General features: G+C 39.9%; 1 protein-coding gene across 2 annotated transcripts in view; it reads left to right on the top strand.

The window, feature by feature from the left end:
- The first annotated feature begins 299 nt into the window (after positions 1–299).
- Positions 300–15314, top strand: part of CHD9 (chromodomain helicase DNA binding protein 9) — a 254078-nt gene continuing 239063 nt past the window's right edge. For both annotated transcript variants that reach the window (XM_069082490.1, XM_069082491.1), the window contains exon 1: positions 300–542. The gene's annotated coding sequence lies outside the window, so the exon portion shown is untranslated. The remainder of the gene's footprint in view (positions 543–15314) is intronic.

The following is a 15314-nucleotide window of genomic DNA, read 5'->3' as shown; positions in this document are numbered from 1 at the left end:
GATTTTATGGTTCCTACCTGCACCCTTTCCTGGATATTCACACGTTTCCTAAGCCGACTTTTCACCAGTTAGATGTGTAGTTGGCACCTAGAGGAGCTGAGACACAGTCCAAGGTCACCAGCGCCCCAGGGATCATAGCTCCTAGCCCCCCGTCTCTGGCTGCTCAGCTCACAGAGCCAAGCAACCGAACTCATTAGCATCTCTCTCTTCTGGACAACCCTAGGAAAGCTGAGTTAATAAGGAAGCATTACTGCCTGCCCCTTTCCAGCTTCAGCTCTGACTCACCCGCACTAGGGAGTTCCAGAGACATAACCCCAGAGGATGAGCGGAGGGGGAAGGGTGGGGAAAGAGGTCGAGGCCTGAGTTGACAGCCCTAAGGGCAGGCAACTCCCTCCTTCAATGGGAGGAGTCCTGCAGCTGAAGCCAAAGACGAGGAAGTGCCGAGAGCCAACACCAGCCCAGCGGCAGCTTTTACAGACAGACAGCAGCAGCAGAACGGGTGAGAGCGGAGTCCTGCCTTTCGGAGATGTAAAATAAAATGGGTTAGTAATTTTCATATTCAAAATTAATTGGGAAAAAAATCTAATCGTTTTTAACATGGATGGCTGTCTTGGTGCGACTTGTAGATAAATGCTTTTGGGGCTTTTGTTTTTGGACTGGGTCACCGGAGTCATAGAGTGTTACATGTAATAGTAATTCTGTCTGTCATGTCCTTTGGGTGACCTAATTAGGTCTCGGCAGTCACAGAGGTGGTTTGACCTGGGAGTGGTTTCAGCTGTAGCGAGGATAGCTGCACCCGGGGGTGTGTGCATTTGGAGTTAGCTTTAGATAGATTCCCTGGGGTGGTGGGGACCTTCAGAGGTCATCCTTTCAATCCCTGGGCTTGTATATCTCAGATCCCCTTCCCCCAATCCCACTCCCCCACCCCCCCCAAGTCATCTCAGAGAGATGGCAGGCTGCCCTCTTCTTAAAATACCTCTGAGGAAGGAGATTCCGGTCTCCCACATCATTCCTTCCAGAGTCTCACACACCTCGCTGTGAGTTGATTCCTTTCCTCTGCAGGTCTGAGAGAGTATTGACCTATATTCAAAGCCCTTTATTGCAATAGATTCTAATTGTCCTCCAGGCTGTAGGTTGGTTGGGGCAGGCAATCCTCTGACTTTCCTGGTTGTTTAGAGCAGGAAAGAACGCTGGATTTAGGGACAGAGGACCGGGGTTCAAATCCTAGTTCTGCCTCTTATTACTCCATGTATGCCCTTGTGTCAGACATTTAACTTTTCTGGGCCTCAGTTCTTCATCTGCAATCTGAGTATATTGAACTACACAACGTCTAAGATCCCTTTCAGTCCCAAATCCAAGATCCTACCGTCCATCAGTTGGAGGGTGTGCAAAACCAAACTTTCTGAGATTTCAAGAGTACCAGGTCAAGAGCTCAGTCTTGGAAGTTAGGGGTGTGACTTGAGTCAGCTGGGAAAACTTGACTGCCACTCCAAAGAGACATACATATCTTTCTTATGTCTACTGAAGCAGAGAGCAGAGAAATTATCTGGATGATTAGGTCAGCATAGATAGTCAATCTGAATAATTCAGCCATTCCTTCTGCAGAAACTCACCTCTTTTCTCCTTCCTGGCAGATTTCCATCCCAAAATCATCCATAAAATTGCTTCAATTTACTTTGCCTGTGAGTCTTGAATTGGGGGATGGGGAATTAAAAGGTTGCTTTTCAGAGTCAGATTCCAAAATTTCCTTCTTTGAATGAATGGATGAAAGAAAAAAAAAAAAACATGTTAAGTCTACTGTTTGCAAAGCATTTATTAAGTGCCTACTTTGGGGCAGCTAGGTGACTCAGTGAATAGAGTGTCGGGCATGAAGTCAGACTCCTTTTTGTGAGTTCAAATGTGGCCTCATACCTACTAGGTGTGTGACCTTGGGCAAATCACTTAACCCAGTGTGCCTCAGTTTCCGCATCTATAAAATGATCTGGAGAAGGAAATGGCAAACTACTCCATTGTCTTTGCCAAGAAAATCCCAAATGGGGTCACTAAAAGTCAGACAAACTACTGAAAAACAACTGAACAATAAAAATGTGCAAAGTGCTAGGGATACAAATAGAAAAGCAAGATAGTCCTTGCTCTCAAGAAACTTTCCTTTTAATGGGAGAGACAACACACACAGAAAGTTTCAGCTGAAAGTGGAAGGGACACGAAACTTGAAAATGAGATCCATTAGCCAAAAGTCACTTTGTTGGGTTTGACATTTAATAGTCTGCAAGAGACAGGTTTTTCTCTACAAAATAAGAATTGTCCTTAAAGATATTTTATATTCATCTAAGGTATTCACTTGAATTATTGAATGGGCCCAGAACACATGGACCTTGGGGCATATTTGCCAAAATAAATAAAGAACATAACCCTTGACTACATGATGGCTACAATCTGACAGGCAGTGCCAAATGGTACATTTACATCCACACCCGTCACAAGACCAAGTTAAAAGATTCTTCTTCATTATTTTATTTAAAAACAAGTCTATGGATGGTTGTTATTGTTGAGATGAAAACTGCAAATCATAAAATCACAGATTTAAAGCTGGAAGAGATCCCTACATGTTATCTAGTCTGACCTCTCCATTTTACAGATGAGGAGGAAACAGGCCCAGAGAGAGAAAACTACTTGTGCAAGGTCACATAGGTATCACTGGATTAGAATCAATGGATATCAGTCATTGGGAAACTCATTCCATATATATATATATATATATATATTTATATGTATGTATATGTATATTTTGCTTTTTGGAGGGCAATTGGGGGTAAGTGACTTAACCAGAGTCACACAGCTACTAAGTGTGTCAAGTGTCTGAGGCTGGATTTGAACTCAGGTCCTCCTGATTCCAGGGCCAGTGCTCTTTTCACTGTGCCACCTAGCCACCCCACTCATTCCCTATATTACATGCTCAATAAGAGGTCTTTCTACCTTTGCTTTAAGACCTCTAGGGAGGGAAAGCCCACAACCTCCCTAGGCAGTCTACTGTACTGTGGGATACCTCGTTATAAAATGTTTCCTTAAAGTAAGTCTAAATTTATCTCTCTGCAGCTTCTACCCATTGCTGCTGGTTCTGCTCTTCAAGACCAAAGAAAGCAAGTTGTTAGATACTCAGTCATCAATCTTGTGCTTTCTCAATGGTATTCCCCAGTTCCTTTTCTTGGACTCTAGACCATTAGGTCGCCTTCCTCTGGATATTCAATTCAGTTCTATTAGATTGCCAGCTCCTGGAGGGTAGGGACTGTCTTTTGTTACTTTTTATATCCCCAGGGCTTCGCAGAGTGCCTGACCCACTGGAGGCACTGAAGAAATAAATGCTTATTGACTGATTGATTAGATATTGTCCCATTTGGCTATATCCCCCCTAAACTGGGGCACACAGAACTAAGCACAATAGTCCAGAAAAGATCTAAGTTAGGATCTAAAAAGATCACAACAGCCAAGGTTATAGGATGATTCAACCCAGGAGTCTTTTATTGAGTGCCTACCCTAAGCTGGGCACTATGCTAACTAACCTCTTCATTACCGAAAGCTGTGTTTCTCTTAATGGAACCTCAAATTGCACTATCTTTTTTTTTTTGGTGGTTGTATTATACTATTGCCTCACTATTGGATTTGCAGTGATTTTTGTTTTTTCTTCCAGCCAGACTGTCTAACTGTGCTTTTCCACATCTTGTACTTGTCAAGTCAATATTTTGAACTCAGATTTAAGGATTTGCATTTATTCCGACTAGATTTCATCTTATTAATTGCTAGAATTTATATAGCACTTTAAAGTTGTCAAAGCAAGGAACATATTATCTCACTTGGTTCTCATAACAACCCTGTGAGATTTTTATGCCCGTTTTGCCAAAGAGAAAACTGAGGCTGAGAGGTTAAGTGGTCTGCCTATGGTCACATAGCTATTAAATGTCTGAGGCAGGATTTGAACACAAGTCTTCCTGAATGTCCAAGTCTAGCACTTTTAGCCACACTGGGCCACAGCATTCTAGAATGTAACACACCTAGATTTTGAACCTGATCTTTGTGTCTACATCCAGTACTCTTTCCATTATTCCACGCCACCTAATTCAAAGTACTGTTACTAATAATTATTAATAACAATGGTTTATACTTTTACTGTGCATTACAGTTTACAAAGTGGTATCATCATATAACTTCTCTATCATTCCCATCTTACAATTGAGGAAACTAACTGAATGAGTGGGATTTGATCCTGTTTATGTGACTAGGAAGTGATGAAGCCAGTGCTTAAATTCCAGGTCTTCTTACTCCAAGATTAAAGCGCCTACACAAAGTAGTTAAGCAGATTGTGTAGAGGCAGCATGTGGAAAAAGCATCGAATTTGGACTCAAAGGACCTGGGTTCAAATCTGCCATTTAGTGGCTCTGAGACTTTAGACAAGTTACTTAAGCTCTTTGGACTTCAGTTTCTTTATTTGTAAGATGATGGTACTAGTCTAGATGAATTTTAAAGTCCTTTGTAGCTCCAAAGCCCTGTATCCTATTTTATCATACTTATTTTTTTAAAATATGTTTGTATAACCAGACTGTGATTGGTCACCTCTTCTCCCAGGAGTGTGTGAAGGGGACATTAAAATATAATGATGATCATATTGTTATAATCATTCTGATGTTTATGTAAAGGGGAATTTAAAATATTAAATCACACTGCATTTCAATATTACTTTTTTGTCAAGCAACTCACTGACCAGTGGATAGAGCACTAGACCTGGAGTGAGGAAGACTTGAGTTCAAATCCATTCTCAGACTACATACTAACTGACTCTGGGCAAATCACTTAACCACCATTTGCCTCAGTTTACTCCTCTATAAAATGGGATTAATAATAGCATCCACCTCCCAGGGTTGTTGTGTAAATCAAATGAGATAAATTTGTAAAGTGCTTTGCAAACCTTAAAGCAATACACAAGTGCTAAGTATTATTTTGGTATATCTTGCATACATTATCTTTGTTGTTAAAGTTTTTGGGGAAAGGGTGAAGTATGACAAGTGGTTTTCTCATAGGTTTAACCAAAACAAGGGTGAGTTTGCTACCTTGACTTGTGTGTGTGTGTGTGAGAGAGAGAGAGAGAGGGAAAGAGAGAGAGAGAGCGAGAGAGAGAGCGCTATTTATCTCTATTTAGATAGAGAGAGCACATTTATTAAGTGCTTACTATATGCCAGGTCCTGGGCATACAGATTCAAAATTTCATTCACATAAAGAAAAACATACATATTAGGGAATGGTAGCTAGGGATAGATCTGTTTTGGTTTAGGAAGTTGAAAGGATGGTGAGTAGAGACCTAAGACAATTGGTAAATCAGTCCTTTCCAGGAATAATAGTGTTGATATGATTTCTATGCCTATTGCTTGGTTGGTGGGTCATTTGATAGATAGGTCACTCAGTCGGTCAATCATTGAGTATTTATTAATCACTTTTTTATTAGACCAGCACCTTAGGATTAGGTAACACAAACACAAAGAATGAAATAGTCCCTACTCTCAGAGATCTTTCCAATGGAAGGGAAGAGGTGAAGAAGGATGATAGTTGTCCTTAGTTTTCGAAGAGGACCAAAATAATATGACTACAACGTGTCTGATTGTGACTGATCTTACCAGTATGATCTTGGAAGGCTCTACCACAGGTCAGGCTCAGATAGTCCATGAAGAAGAATAACAAGTACATATATAAGTATACAGCACACAGAATAACTAGAGTAAATACAAATAAATGAAAGGTACTTAAATGAAAAACTGTTATGGTGGGAAGTATTAGCAATTGGGAATTAGGAAAGGCTTCATGTGGGAGGTTGTGTTTGAACTGCATCTTGAAGGAAGGGAATCTATGAGGCAAGCAGAGGTGAAGAGGGAATTTATTTCAGATATGGGAGATAGCCAGTGCAAAGATATAGAGACCAGAGACAGAGTATACTGTGTGAGGAACAGAGAGAAAGCCAATTTGGCTGGATGACAGAATGTGTGAGAGGGAGTAATCTTTCCAGCACTGGAAAGATAGGCTGGGTCTAGGTCGTAAAGGACTTTAAAAGCAAAACAGAGGAATATGTGCTTTATCCTAAAGGTAATAGGGAGCCCCTGGCAATTAGTGAATAGGGGAATGACATGGGCAGGCATATACTTAAGGAAAATAATTGTGTCAGCTATAAAGAAGATAGACTAGAGTGGGAAGAAGCAAGGCAGGAAGACAAATTAGGAAGCCATTGTAATAGTCCTGAACTAAGGAGGAGGCAGTAAATAGATTGGGATTGACAAGAGAGGATCTATATCTCCTCTGAGAAGAGGAGTGGTACCTTCCACTCAATGATAGACATTCTGACACAGTTATACCCATCATTCAATGATTATGAACCGTGGTCATCATCCAAAATACATTTCCAATCCTCAGCTCCTGATCCCTTCTTTTTATTTTATTTTATTTTGATTTTTTTGGAGGGGGGAGGGTAGGGCAATTGGGGTCAAGTGATTTGCCCAAGGTCACACAGGGTGTGTGTGTGTGTGTGTGTGTGTGTGTGAATGTATGTGTGTGTGTGTGTGTGTGTGTGTGTGTGTGTGTGTGTGTGTGTGTGTGTGTGAAGTGTCTGAGGCCGGATCTGAACCCAGGTCCTTCTGACTCCAGGGCTGGTGCTCTACTCACTGTGCCACCTAGCCGCCCCCATTCCTTATTTTTATACTCCTTAATCATTTCACCCAAAAGTCCCAACCAAACACTATTCACTTCTTCCCTGTGTCCTCTGGAATGCCTGTTCCATAGGCAACAAACTTCCCTTCAGCCTAGATTCTTTTCCCATTTCTTTCATCTTCTCCCTGGCTCCCCCCAATGACATAGCCTCTCTGGCCACCCTTTCCAATACTGGCTGCACCTTCATTCATTCCCTGTGGATTACTGGTTGAGGTCAAGGGGTTGAAATATTCCTTACTCTCCACTGCCACTTCCAGGTTCTCTCCCTACCTCTATCATTCAGTAACTTTTCCTCCTTTGAAGTACATGCTATTTATATCTACCATTCAATCAAAATCTTGGTAGCTAGTGTTTACAGACCTCCAGGCCATTTCCCTTCCTTTCTCAATGACTTCAGGACCTGGCTTGTGATTTTTCTCTCTTTCCCAACCCCTTTCATTCTAGGAAACTTCAGTATTCATGTTGACTCAAACACCTTAACCATTCAGTTCCTCGACCTGTTCATTTGTCATGACCTACTTTTCCACCCCACTTCAGCCCCATACAGATGGTCATACCCTTGATCTTGCCATCACTCACAAATGCAATACCTTCATGTTAAAGAATTCCCAAGTCCCATTATCTGATCAAAGCCTATTGCCTCTTCCTCTGCTTCCCTTACCAAACCATATCTTTGTTTATACCACAAACTCTCATCCCTTGACTCCTCAGTTTTCTCCCAGGCCATATCCCCTGCACTATTTATTCATTCTATCCTTTTGTATCCATTTTGACCCCTTGGTGAACCAGTACAGCTCCACACTATTGGCTTCTCTTGAATCCTTGGCCTCCTTATCATATCATTGATCTCCCCTGCCAAGTATCAGCTTTGGATGACTCCCACCATTTACTACTGTCCCTCTTACACAGGTATTGCCAAATATAGATGGAGAAAATCACAAAACCATTCCTACTGAGTCCAGTATAGATTATATTACACTACTTTACATGGGCTCTCACCATCACTGGACAACCTTTCTGCTCTTTCCCAATCAACTCACTATCCCACTCTCCAAAGCAGCACTCTTAAAACTATTTTTTATCTCTCTTCAAACCTCCTATTGATCTCCTTTCCCTCTGCTCAACTGAGAATCTTGTGTCATATTTTATGGAAAAAACAATTAGACCATTCTCTATGAATTCCCTCTTCTCTCTTTGTAATGGTAATGGAATTTAAACATTCCCTTGTATTAGCTTGGTTTTCAGGTTAAATGTTAAAATCCAGAGCTTGTGAATCCCACTTGTGGGATGGACTTGTTGACTCAAAGAGAGGGGGCTAAACTGGGAGGAGCTGGTGCTGTGTATAGAGAGGCCCAAGCAGAGAGAGGCCAGAAGAACTTTTGGGAGCAGCATTGTGGAGGCAGAGAGAAAGGGAGAATTTCCAGGGGCCAGAGTTCGCTGAGAGAGAGAGAACTGCCAGCGGAAGCCACCTGAACTGCCTGAGGGCCATTTGGAGCTGCCCAGGACTTTTAAGAACTGCCACCCAGAGCTGCCGAGAACTGAGGAGGCATGACTGTGGTGACAGTATTTTTTCTGTCTGTTTTGATGTTACTTTGCCAGATTTGTCTACTGGTAAAGGACAGTGCTGCTATTGCAGAGGTTCTGGAAACTTGCTGTTGGTTCAGAAGCCCTGAAGGAGGATTTTCTTGTTGCATGTTTACAGACATCCTGGAGGAGGGTCTTGCTGATGTTTTCAGGGGTCCTGAGACTGTTTTGCAGGCAGAGAGTGAATTGATGAGGACTCTGGCAATGTATATTGTGGCTTCTTTAAGCTTTGTCTTCCCAGGAACAGAGATTGCTGAGAACTTGCTTCAGGTCAAGATGAAGAAAAGACCTCTCCTTGGGTGTTGAATGCTGTGATGATATTGTAACCTTGTATGGCTTAGGGGTAGATGGCCTTTGTGCTCTCCACTACCCCTTTGAGAAAGTGCTTTGTGGTAACTGATGATAATTGTAATTCAGCTGTGATCCAGGGGTGGAGTACTTTGATTTTTGTGCTTTGTGACTGACCAAATGAATGTACTTTGCTTATGATTGGGAACTAATCTCCAGTTGAATAGAGAGAAGACTTTTGATTAAATGATTGTACTGTCCAAGGGTGGAGTACTTGGACCTTTGTACTTTGTGGCTAAATTTGGGGACTTACTAAATTACTGAGTTACACAGTGGTGAATGCTGTATTTTGATTTTCTGTGAATGTTTTGCCTTAATCTGTCCCTGAATAAATGGAGTTTGCTATGCTCATAATCTGAACCTGGAAGTTGCTTGTGCTTGGCGTTACACTCTTCCACCTTATCTTCTATTACTCACATTTCTCACATGTGGAAATGGAGAATCTGGGAGATAACAAGATCTTCACTTTGTAGCTCATATAGGTTTTGCTATGTTTTTCTGAAACGACCTTTTGTCATTTCCCACAGCATGATACAATTATCTGCTACAACTTGTTCAACCATTCCCTAATTGATGAACATTCCTCTGACTTTCAGTTCTTTGCCACCACAAAAAGAGCTGCTATAAATATATTTGTACACGTGGGTCCTTTTCCTTTGATCTCTTTGTGGTACAGATCTAGTAGGGGTATTGCTAGGTCAAAGGGTATGCACAGTTTTATAGCCCTTTGTGCTTAGTTCTAAATTATTCTGCAAAATGGTTGGACCAATTCAGTATTCCACCAACAGTTCATTAATATCATTTTCTCTTATCCCCTACAGTATTTGTCATTTCTCATAGGCGTGAGGTGGAGAACCTCAGAGTTATTTTAATTTGCCTTACTCTGATTAGTGATTAGAATGATTTAGAACATTTTTTCATATGACTATAAATAACTTTGATTTCTTCTTCTGAAAACTGCCCGTTTATATCCTTTGACCATTTCTATATTGGGAAATAGTTCTTATTTTATAAATTTGATGCAGTTCTATACTTGGTATATATTTGAGAAATGAGGCCTTTGAGAAAAATAAAATGTAAAAACATTTTGATATTGCTTTATTGTCTATGGTACCTTTTAGTAAAATGTAGTTTCCCTGATTATCCTTTTTAATTAGGCTTATTTTTACTTTTGCTTTGTCTGAGATCACGATTGCTACTTCTGTCTTTTCTTAGTTTATCTGCAGCATGTTAGATTCTGTTCTAGTCTTTTATTTTAACTCTGTGTGTGTCTGTCTGTTTCAAGTGTATCTTTTGTAAACAACATATTGTTGGATTTTGTTTCTAATCCATTCTGCTATCCATCCATTTTGTGGGTAAACTCATTCCATTCATATTCACAGTTATGATTGCTGTGTTTTTCTCTCTATTCCATTTTCTTCTATTTCTTCTCTCTCTTTCTCTCTCTCTCCCTCCCTCTTTCTCTCTCTTTCCCTCTCTCTCTCCTGTCCTTCCTCAAAAGTCTATTTTTCTTGTAACTACTGCCTCCCTTAATCTGTCCTCCCTTTTATCATCTACCTTTCTCTTATCCCCTTCCCCTATTTCCTTATTAGGTAAGTTACAACACTGAGTATGTAACATATGAGTATGTTACATATATTCTTCCCTCTTTGAACCAATTCTGATGAGAGTGACGTTCAAGCATTTCCTGCCAACTTCCCCCTCCTATTTCCCTCTCCATTGTAAAGTTCTTTCTTGCAAGCCTCTTTTATGTGAGAAAATTTTCCCCATTCTATCTCTCCTTTCTCCCTTCTCCCAGTGCATTCCTCTTTCTTACCCCTTCACTTTGTTTGAAGATCATTCCAACATAATCAACTCACATCCATACCCTCAGTGTATTTAAACTCCTTTTAACTGTCCTAATAATGATAAAATTCTTAGGAGTTGCATGTATCATGTTTGACATAGAAATGTAAATATTTCAACTTTATTGAGGCCCTTATGATTACTCTTTCATGTTTACCTTTTTATGCTGCTTTTGAGACTTGTGTTTGAATATCAAATTTTCTATTCAGTTCTACACTTTATATCAGGAATGTTTAAAACTCCTCCATTTCATTAAATATCCATTTTGCCCCCAAAAGATTACACTCAATTTTACTGGGTAAGTTTTTCTCGATTGTAATCCTAGCTCCTTTGCCTTACAGAATATTATATTCCAAGTCCTCCACTCCTTTAATGTAGAAGCTGCTAAATCTTGTATGGTCTTGACTGTGGCTTCACAGTATTTTATTTCTTTTTGGCTACTTGAAGTATTTTCTCTTTGACCTAGGACCTCTGGAGTTTGACTGTGATTCCTGGGAATTTTCATTTTGGGATCTCTTTGAGGATGTGATTGGTAGATTCTTTCCATTTCTATTTTACCATATGGATCTGAGATATTGGGACAGTTTTACTTGATAATTTCTTGAAATATGATATCTAGGTTCTTTCTCTGCTCATGGCTTTCAGGTATAGGCAGTTCTCGTTTTATATAAATTCAAATTATGCAAATATGACTTTATGTAAGGAATTCTGGCAAACTCTGAATTGTAAAAAAAAAATACCCATATTAACTTTACTATACAGTACTGCGTTCTCTCTTTTCATTCTTGCCCCCACCTCAGTGTTGGCTTGAGCTCTACCAAGAGAGATCTTTGCCCTGTTCTGCCCTTCTGCCCAAATTCACATAACATAAAAATCACTTTATACAGAGGTCTATAAAACTGGTCCACTTACATAAAGCAAAAACTGCCTGTAGTCCAATAATTTGTAAATTAGCTCTCCTAGATCTATTTTCAAGGTCAGTTGTTTTTTCAATGATTTATTTCATATTTTCTAATATTTTTTTTCATTCTTTTGACTTTGCTTTATTTTTTCCTGATGTCTTATGGAGTCATTAACTTCCACTTGCCCAATTCTAATTTTTTTTTTTTTTGCCTTTTGGAGGGCAATTGGGGTTAAGTAACTTGCCCAAGGTTACACAGCTAATTTTTTTGTGTGGGTGTTAAGTGTCTGAGGCCAGAACCGAACTCAGGTCCTCCTGATTCCGGGCCCAGCGTTTTACTCACTGTGTCACCTAGCCGCCCCCCAATTCTAATTTTTAAGAGATTATTTTCTTCAATGAGATTTTGTGCCTCTTTTTGCATTTAGCCAATGATGTTTTTTAAGAAGTTCTTTTCTTCAGAGAATTTTTGTACTTTTTTTTTTTTTTCTCTCTTTGGCCTCTTCTGCTTTTTAAGGAGTTCTTTTCTTCAGTGAACTTTTGTGGCTCTTACTATCAGGCCAGTTTTGTTTGTTTTTGTTTGGTTTTTTGTGTTTTTTTTCTTTTTTTTTTTTGGAGGGGGGAAGGTAGTGACTTGCCCAAGGTCATATGGCTAGTTTTGTGTTAAGTGTCTGAGGCCGGATTTGAATTCAGGTCCTCCTGACTCTAGGGCCAGTGCTCTATTCACTGTGCTATCTAGCCTCCCCTGTTTTCGTTTTTTTTTAGTGCTCACAAGTTTGTATTTTTAGGTTTGATCAAGAATATTGTGTGTTTTCTAAATACACTGACAAAACGGTTTTGGAATTTGCAAACACGTCTTAAGACAGTAGGTAGGTAGATTACAACAAAAGATTTTTTTTGTAAAAGATCTTCCGGGAGAACTTTTACAAACAACAGCATTTAGAAGAACATGTTTTTTTTATGTTCACAGTGTTTAAAACAGATACTACCTCATTTTATAATTGCTCACTGCCATCCTTCCGCTCCAAAACTTTGTTGTTCAATTCAAATTAAAGGATCCTAATATTATAAAACTCAAGAGCTATTAAACAGTCTTTTTAAAAGTATGCTTGTCCCTGACTTTGAAAATACTGGAATTATTTAAATGAAGAGAGGGATGAGGTTGAAATGAAGAGCATCACCCATTAAATACTACAGAGACTAGTTTTTAAAAACTTGTATTTATACCAATAATTAATTATACATAGTTAAGGATCTGGGTGACTGAATGGCACAGGAAAAAGTATCTCTGGTTCCCCACTTGAAATTCTGCCTTCATAACATGAAAGTGGGACATGTGATTAGTAATCAATGTAGCTACTATTAATTGGTCCAGGTAACAAATAATACTACCCTATCAGAAGAAAATAGTGGAAATTGAAGGATTTGTGGTGAGAATGAATCCTGTGACCTTGTAGCAAAGACTCATAGGATAAGGGGGGTTCATTGTTGTTTTGAAGGGAAATTGTGTGTTCAGGCCAATTTTGTTTTTTAAGGTGTTATTCAGTATTTTTTTAAGTCTCTTTTATCAAGCTGTTAATTCTCTTATCACAGTTTTCTTCATAATTTTCATTTCTTTTCCAAGTGTTTCCTTTATCACTCTTAACTCTTTCTTTAACTCTTCCAGGAATTCTTTTTGGGCTTGGATCCAGTAATACTTGGATTTTTCTTTGAGGATTTGTTTGTAGCTGTTTTCACATCATTGTCTTCTTTGAGTTTTTGTCTTGGTCTTCCCTGCCACCATAGTAGCTTTTTATGGTAAAGTTCTTTTTTTGGTAGTTTGCTCATTTTTCTAGCCTATTTCTTGATTTTGAATTTTATGTTAAAATTGGGCTTTGCTCACCTGGAGGCAGGGAGGCACTGTGCCAAGTTTCAGGCTTATTTTATACTGCTGTTTTCAGAGCTGGTTCCAGGGATCTGCAAGTTCACTGTTTCCAAGGGGCAGTGATACAGGGAGAGGTGTGGTCATGGCTCTCCTGGTCTACATTCTGGTTTTTATCCAGGAAGAATCCCTGGTCTCCTGCAGCTACAAACACTAGTGCTCCTCTTTGCCTTGGAACTGCAACCAGGACTTCTGCTTCCTTGTGGCTTACGCCCAATGTTCCTCTCTGCCCTAGAACTGTGACCCAGAACTGTGTATGGGCAATAGAGTTGACAATCAGTGCCAATAGTACCCAGTGCCAGCATATAGTCTCCTGTATTCTCTTTCTGACCAGTTGTCCAAACCCCTTATTGCTTCTGGGCTGAGAACTCTTGAACCTGTTGCTGCTGCTGCAGTAGTGAACACTATTTCTGCTGCCTTCTATGTGGGCTCTGGATAGACCTCCAACTGGGTGTCACAAACTTCTCCTGCTGACTTCTTAAGTTTTCTTGAGCTGGAAAAATGTTTCACCCTGGCCTTTTGTTGGCTCTGCCACTTCAAAATTTGATTTTGATTGGTATTTTAAAGTTATTTGGAGGGGAATGATGAGAGAGTTCAGATGGGTTGCCTCTAATCTGCCTCCCTCTTTGTTAATATTTTGAAGAATAAAAATATTCTCCTTTTTAAAAAAGTGTTTTTTTAAATAGCTTTTTTTTTTTTCAAGTAAAACATTTCCAATTGTGAGGCCCCTAAGTTTGGAATTTGCCAAACTTCCAACTTGGAGAAGAGGTTGATAAGGTGGAGCTGGGACTCTCTGGGGTTACACTCTTGAGTCTCTTCCTCAATGAAGACTAGGCTTTTGGAAATTTTTTTATATACCTAGCTTTTGTGAACTTCGGGTTTTCCCTGCTTTGCTGCTCAGCTGCATCTTTTTTTTTCTGTCTTAAGAATTTCTCACTTCCTCAGCCAAGTGAAGGAATTTGTTTTTAACTTATTTCCTTTCAAGAAGAGAGTGAGAAAATGTGCATGCTTCGAGCTATCAGCTGGGCTGTTCCTTTGGTTTTGAACTTTCAAAGCATTTTTACTGAGCTAATGGACCTGAATTACTGGGTCTCTCGTCTCCTCCCTGGCAGTTTACCTTCCTGCAGGGTACTGACTTTAAAAAAGAAAAGAAGAACCTAGGTTGTGGGTCTTGCTTTATTACTTTGTGACCATACATCAGTTATCCAGAAGCTGTCTGAAACATGAAAAAATATTTATGAATAAAACTAAGATCTGACGAAAAGAATTACAGGATCTAGAGTTGGAAGGGTCCAAGATTTAATCTAACCCCTCCAGAGCTATAAGAAGCATTTCAGGGGCAAGCCTCACAAAATATATCTAGATCCAGATTTGCAAAGCATTTCCTGGGTGAGCAGCAGAAAAAACACTCAAATCATCTTGGGTTTTTTTGCTTTTTGGAGAGCAATTGGGGTTAAGTGACTTGCCCAAGGTCACACAGCTAGTAAGTGTTAAGTGTCTGAGGCTGGATTTGGACTCAGGTCTTCCTGACTTAAGGGCCATGCTCTACTCACTGCACCATCTAGCCGCCCCTCAAATCATCTTATAAAAATTAATGCATTTGACTTAGGAAAAAGAAAGAGATGCTGGGATATAGTGACATAGCTTCATTACAAACAGGAGATTGCAAAGTGCTCACCTAGTGTGTAACAGCTGATGGGAGGAAAATAGGCCAGAGAGTACCTTCTGATTTCAAGTGATTATTTTTGCTATGCGCTCAGCTCAATTGTTTCTATGCTGCTGAAGAAGTGTGTGCTGTTAGCCCCTTCTGAATTTTAGTACTTGATCAAAATTCCCATCACTCCACCGTGGTTATACCTCTGAACCTACCCACCCACTCAGTTTTACGGTTGATGTAAGTGGCATCCAGTAAAACTAAGAGTCTCTTCCCCAGGGTCACTGAGGTAGTAAGTAGCAGAGCTGGAATTCAGATTT

Source organism: Petaurus breviceps, unplaced genomic scaffold (assembly GCF_028583685.1).
Source record: "Petaurus breviceps papuanus isolate PSGF00001 unplaced genomic scaffold, PetGlider_PUasm1.0 171, whole genome shotgun sequence".
NCBI classification, from domain to species: Eukaryota; Metazoa; Chordata; class Mammalia; order Diprotodontia; family Petauridae; genus Petaurus; species Petaurus breviceps.
The sequence above is the reverse complement of the archived record's forward strand: the minus strand, read 5'-3'. Positions and strand labels throughout refer to the sequence as shown.